We start from the raw sequence: 7256 nt of genomic DNA on the forward strand, positions 1-7256 counted from the left end.
ACACTCACACTGGTCAGTTCCAGGCTTTGAAGGGACCTGGACTGCATCCAAGAATATATCTGCAACTGCCCTTATATCACAATATAATAAACAGACAATGATGAATTGTGCACACGTGCATGTGCTCATCCGTACAAACACACACATACAGTGATCGTGCACGTATAGACAATGCCACCACTAACACAATTACTTGGGGAATCACCCAGTGCTACGTCTTTGTTTAAAATGATGAAGTTTGTTTTCATGTGTTGATGATAAAAAAAGAATATCTCCAAATGGTATTTGTTTGTAGCAACATTACATAAACACATTGAGGTTATTTGAGTTACCAGATTTGAGACAAATTAATAAAAATGAGTGGAGAGTATTAAATCTGTTTGTGTTGAGTTACTCAAATTAATTGGTAATTAAATGATTAGGTGGCCCTAACACAAATCAACAGGCAAATATGTGGTAAATGATTTATCATGTAAAGAAATGTCGAGCAAAATTGGCTTATGATTTTCTTTATTATTCGATTGTAGAAAATGTTATATATTTCACGTTTAAGTTAGTAAGAACATGTCCCTTTTGGCTCTTTGAAATCATAATCAAATTCATTTTAAGATTACTTCTTCTGACATCAGAGCGCACCTGTGTCACTGCTGACCAACACACAAGTCGTCATCATGGTAACTTTCCTCTCCAAGTGCTCCCTAACTTCCTTCCTTTCTCCCTCGTGCCCACCAATTTCTATTCACTTTTTCTGTATGCGTGAGTGTGTGTGCGTTTGCATTTGAGTGCGTGAGTGTGTGTGTGTGTGTGTGTGTGTGTGTGTGGCTGTGTGTGTGTGTCACAACCTCAAGGTCAGCACCTCTTTTTGCGTTCCCCTAGTCATTTCCTTCTTAGACAGACTGAAAGACAAACATTACAAGGGCTTTACAGTTACGTGGCCTTAAAGGTCCTGGGAACGAGGAAAGTCTGCTGAGCAACTGCTCAACAAATCTGTCGTCAACTTCACCACCACCACCACCACCACCATCACCATCATCATCATCATCATCATTGTCATCATCATCATTGTGATCATTTTTTAAATATTGGTATAAACAATAGGCTGCCCAGGGCTCTGAACGTGCTGACATTAGGAGCAGTCAGTATCATCCATTGGTCTGTCACACTTGTGTGCGTCCAGCAGCAGCTGTGGTTCCGGTTGATCACTCTGTGAGTGTGAGAAGAACGTTGCTGTGGCACCGTGACACCTGCAGATGCTGCATGAATTTGCCTGAAACATATAAAAAGCTCCACAAGGGACAGAGAGAATTCCTTTGGGATTTTAGCTTTTTCCTGTTAAAAATAAATGTAATACTGTCGTACTTTTTTTATTAAAAGATTTTAAAGGTTTCTGTTTTGTGCTTGTTGTTTTGTGGGGATCATTCAAAATATAATCAACAGAAATGCTATTGAATCTATAAAAGACAAGTAAATACATATTTAAAAGCAGGTCAGATCGATTTAAATTATATTTCATTCTTCTCAGCTTAAATGGACAAAATGGAACAAAATTCAGAATAATTTTCTTATTAGATTTTATAGTGATAGTATATATAGTTGTTATTGTGATACAGTTTTCTTGATTGTGTAACAGCTTTATTTCTGCTGTCGCATTGGCGTGCAGTGAAGTTATTGCATTGACTTGAACTAAAATGTAATCTAATATTTTCAGTGGTTGCAATAGATCTAAGTAAAAGCTCTTACTGTGCATATTGACTGATCATAGTGTTATTACTTGGATTTTTTTCAGCCACATTTGTTTAAACAGGAAGTAGTGAAGGAGAACTTTCAGACCTCCTTCACTTCTGTATTACTGGTTTGAGAGATTAGTACTAAATATGCGTGAATCTCCTGTACATGCAAACCTCCACTAAGGCCCCAGTCCCCTTCTGAAACCACATTTAAATCCACAAGATGCAGATTGTCTTTGGACCTTGGCATTTCTACCTGAGAAGTTAGAGAAAGTGTAAAAACAAACCTCAAAGTCAGAAAATCCCTGCTTGCATCCCCTGATCTGGATCTGCTCCAAAACTCATTTTGGTCCATACGACATCCCTTCACCAAGTTTGAATAAAATTGGTTGAGAAGTGGATTTTGCCAACAGTCAAAAAGCAAGGACAAAATAACCTCTGAAGCTGAGGTGAGAAGTTCACAGTAAATGATTCAAAAGGAACCCAGACTTAGAAGGTGCTTGATTGCTTTAACCAATAAACTGAGTGTCATAGTCTGGAGCCATGGTCCCTGTTGTGTTATGAGGTGAGTCAGATGAGACCCTGTGAGCAGCTGGACAACTCATTAGTGTACGTTGTGGGGTTTACCCCCCGTCCTACTGTAAAGCCCTGACCTCTCAGCCGACAGTCACTGTTTTCTGAAAAGTAAAAACACACACACTCGTACACACACAGGGCAAATCGTCAGCTCCTATTGCCCCGTGTGAACACCCAAACTGTAAAGGATGATAATAATAGAAACACACGATAACAGACAGTTTCCGCTTCTCCCTTGAGTGCGGAAGAAATCAAGAGAGGATTGTTTTAATCTCAGAGCCGCCCCGGCACGCCCTCCTCCTGCATGCTACCTCAAAACACTCCACTCAACAAACTGAGTGAGAGAGAGAGAGAGAGAGAGAGAGAGAGAGAGAGAGAGAGAGAGAGAGAGAGAGAGAGAGAGAGAGAGATTGTGTGTGTGTGTGTGATACCAGAGACTTGAGTAAAAAACAAAGGTAAGTGCTCTCTCTCTCTCTCTCTCTCTCTCTCTCTCTCTCTCTCTCTCTCTCTCACTCTCATGTTATCTACACGTTATAGGGACATTACTTAACAGTATAAGTAGCTTGCATCTCTGTCTATCTATCTATCTATCCATCCATCCATCAATCCATCCATCCATCCATCCATCCCACGATGTATGTTTGAGGTTTAGAGAACATGTGTTTTTTTATCCTTAAACGTTCACTCAAATTATACTCAATTCCTCGTACGTTCACACACACACGGCTCAGACGTTTCTGACCATGTGGCCCTGGGTGTTTAAAGTTGTCTCTGAAGTTTTGAGGTTGTGGAATTAAACCTCTGTAAATTGTCACCCTGAGATGAAACCGATTAGGAGTGTTGGGGCTCGGCTGGGAAGTTCTGAGGATGTGCAGGTTTGATACTTATCAGTGGAGCTCAGCATCCATATTTCAGTATCTGGAGAATCCAAACCAAACCTGGTTTTCTTTTTTCCACTCTACGATAAATGAATGATCCCAGTAATTCAGTCTCAGCAGCTGCTACAATAGTTCAACGATCTAACTATCACAACGCATCCATATTTAATTAATGTCAGTATTACCACTCTTACTCTTCATCTCACTCTCACAGTTCCAATAACTTTAATCTAATATATAACCCACACCCCTGTATAAAGACATGTGATCAAACATTTGAGGCCTTGATGTTTTAGTTTGGTCCAAGTCCTATCCACTAATAATGTAGTCAGCCACCAGAGGGCAATGGAGTGTTTTTGGCTTCACGTCTTGGGAGTCGTCATGTCGTCCATCTTTACGTGCAGTCTGTACTGTAAGGTTTCCTGACTCTGTGGATTAATTTAAACTGTGGTTAAAGACGTACCTGCTTAAATTAGCATTCAGGTAATTAATGCGCACCTAATCCACTTTACTGGACTATCATCAGGGAAGTCAGACAACTAAAGAAGGAATATCATACATAGATATAAAGGTAGCTAATGTTAGCTAACTTAAACTCATACCATACAGAGTAATGCTTCATTCATTTGGTGTCATTTGTAAAAGGAAGATTGTTTTATTTCTCATTTCAAGGATTAAGATCAACTGGAGTTGACAATATAGATTAAGAGTAATATTGTTCTGGAACATAAATATCGTCACTCAAACACCAACATACACAAAGCACACAAGTACTCACACAAATGCTCACGTCCAAGAAAACAGACACACACTCCCCCAAGTGGGCTCCATGGCCACGTTTCCTCCACGTCGTGTAAACAGCATTGTGTGCCGGCTGATAGGGATCACTGGAACCTAATTGTTTGAGGCTCGATACACAGAGCATTTCATGGAGAAAGTGACAAACAAAGCTGCAAGCGCTGGTCGGGACAGACGCTCTCTCTCCTCCACGGCTGCGACAGATGCCGACTCTGTTTTTTTTTCTGCTTGTCCTGGAGACCAGCCATTCAGCCTTAGTACAGAGTTTCAGACCGAGACAACGCTTCAGGGCTGAACATGAAGATGGATTTTTACAATCGCCAGCTTGGAATCTGATATCAAACATGTAGAGTTACATGACATAAACTCAGTCTGTCCCTCAGCGATCAGCAGGGGAAGAGGACTACTGGAAACATGTTGAAATGCAATTAAAACAGCATCAACATGAGAGAAAGGATTTAATACTCCTTCCAAGGAAGTTATGTTTTTAACTGTGTCCATTTGTGTGTTAGTCAGCACGTTTACACAATAACAACTGAATGGGTTTCAATGAAACTTGGTGCAAGGATAGGACATGGGCCAAGGAAGAATCCATTAACTTTTGGTGCGTATCCAGATTAAGGAGCAGACCAGGAAAAAAACTTTTGTTAGCATTGTGGAATAAGACCTTTTGTGTATTTCTCAAGAATTATTACATGGATCTTGACTTAAAAAAAATCATACTTAGGGAGACAATATCAATGAGTGTGTGAAGTTTGGTGCAGCTTGATGGAATTCAAAGGGCCTTAGCGGAGGTGTATGCTAAATAAATTGAATGTGAGATATCCTCAGGTCAAAATCTGAAAAACAGGTTTGGACAGTTAAATGCTTTTCTGGTGGTAAAACTGTAAGATAATCAGAAAAATAAAAAATTGTGTTGAGCACATACAAGGCCTAACAGTCCCCTTAAATTCATTCAAGATTAACCAAATTTCACAAATTTGCATTACCATCCATGAATTATTGTAACCGTTAGACAAAGAAGAGCAAGGAGAGAGAGAAAGTGCAGAATATGGATACAAATGTTGGTTCTAAATAGATCAACACAAATAGTTTAGAATTTAGCATCATGTGCGTGTAACACTGAGAACCATGATGTATAATTCAGAAGAATAAAATGTAATCAATGCAGAACCAGAGATGTTTTATTATTCCTGACACTCCTGTTTACAGACTTTGAAGTGACCATTTGTGAGAAACTCTATCAAGCAGATTAAACACAAATTAATTATTTTATTATAAATCTGCTGTAACATCACGGCCCAAAAACTGTACATGTCTATAATTCAAAACAGCGGAAGAGATGTTAAGTAACAAGGAGCTTTTACTTTTATCCTCTTACTGTATGGAAAGTTCACGGTGATCCTGATTACTGTAATGACACCTCATATAGTGTCTGCCACATGTCGACGGTCACACATCGCTCCGTTCCCAGGATGCACCTGGCGAGAGGCGAGCGGGCGGACGTGAGGGACAGCTGTTTCCTGCACACACTTCCTGGTTTTGCAGAGGGGAGGGTTAGTGGGGAGGGGTGTAAACGACTGGATGAGGGTGTTTGGCCTTTTCCAAACAGGATATGTCTGCCACAGCCACAGGTGTGAGGGAACAGACGCTCCGCAACCTCATACACAAATACATCTCTAAAAAGTAAATTATCTATTGTCATATCAGTAGAACCTGGCGGGAAGTTGAAAGAAGGATGAGAGACAAAGTGATTGGAGGGATAAAAGTGAAAAAAGTGAAAAAGACACGAGGAGGGAGAAGAGTTGACTCCTTTATCGTCTCCTGTACCTCAGAACTCAAATTCACCCTATTGGGAGTGAGAGAGAGAGCAGCGAGCGAGCTAATCGGAGCATAATGGACTCGACCAATCATTTCCTTGATTACACAGACACTCTACATTCCACAGCAGTTCATGGTAGGGTGTGTAGATAGTGTTTATGCACCAGGAGGAAACTGTCCCTGATGAGAGAGGTAACTGATACTGATCCATGAATACAGTCAGTAACATAACATATTGTCTGTAGAGGATGAGGTTCAAACAGTGACTCCAACTGCAGATGTATGGGACACTGGTTCATTTACAATTATTAGTTATGAGATAACATGTTGCAGTAAGTCTTCTTTTTGTTCCTTGTTGAACTAATTCCATTAGACACAAAATCTATAAATTCCTGAACGTTGATTTAATTTATGTTTAGAAAGTTTATAGAACAAGTCAAACATTTTCAACTACCACTTTTCCTGATTTCTGGTCTGAGTACAAGTTAAATCTAATAACAAATTTAAATTTGATCTTAATCATTAAATGATATCCCCTGTTAAATAGACAGAGTAGATTGACCACCATATGGTAAATGTATAGAAAACCAAACCTGGAAGTATAAAACAAGGTGAGTGTTACAGTACAAGATTAGTTGTCAAGTGTGGTGATGTTAGAAATATTTGTACCCTGTAAGTGATGAGCATTAACTATAATAATTATGTGGTTTTACTGTTGGAAGTTTTTCAGGGTCATTTAAGTGAAGAGATAATATCAGACAACTGAGTCCAGCAGCTCTCACTGGGAGGACTGGTCAGAACCATGTGATCTCGAGTGATCAATCTGACCATTGACTCTGAAACGTCATCACCTGAGCAGGATTACGTGCAGAATTTTACGAGCCAACTGCAGCTTTCAAAAAGCCGACACACATCCACTTCCACTTTTGGCAACACAATCACAAATATTTCCATTTGAAATGTGCACTGACAAAAGCCTGTGTGAGCCTACAAGGGAAGGAGTGAGGCATTTTGGGAAAGTGAGGACATTTGGCCCTTCACTCTGTGAACCCCCTTTAATGGACTGTGTAGGTTTAGGTTTAGGGTTAGGTTAGGTTAGGTTGGGTCAGGTTAGGTTAGGTAAAGGGTTAGGGGCTGGAGTTAGGGTAAGGGTTATGGATAAAAGAAGGTTGTAGAGCAGGGGTGGGCAAACTTTTTGACTCGCGGGCCACAATGGGTTCTAAAATTTGAAAGAGGGGCCGGATGGATGGAGTGTTTTTATGAAGTAATATAAATTACATGGAAAAATCATTACATGAAAGGATTTGGCCTTTAACAAATAACAAGCATTTATTTGCAAGGCAATTTAACAAAACTCGCCTTTGGAGAAGGGCTTGCTAGCCTTTGCTATTTCGAATGCCACCAAAAAACGTGCTTTGGTAGTTGACTTTTGAATCGCAGTTTGTCGGTGAAATAA

Source organism: Platichthys flesus, chromosome 5 (assembly GCF_949316205.1).
Source record: "Platichthys flesus chromosome 5, fPlaFle2.1, whole genome shotgun sequence".
Taxonomy (NCBI): Eukaryota; Metazoa; Chordata; class Actinopteri; order Pleuronectiformes; family Pleuronectidae; genus Platichthys; species Platichthys flesus.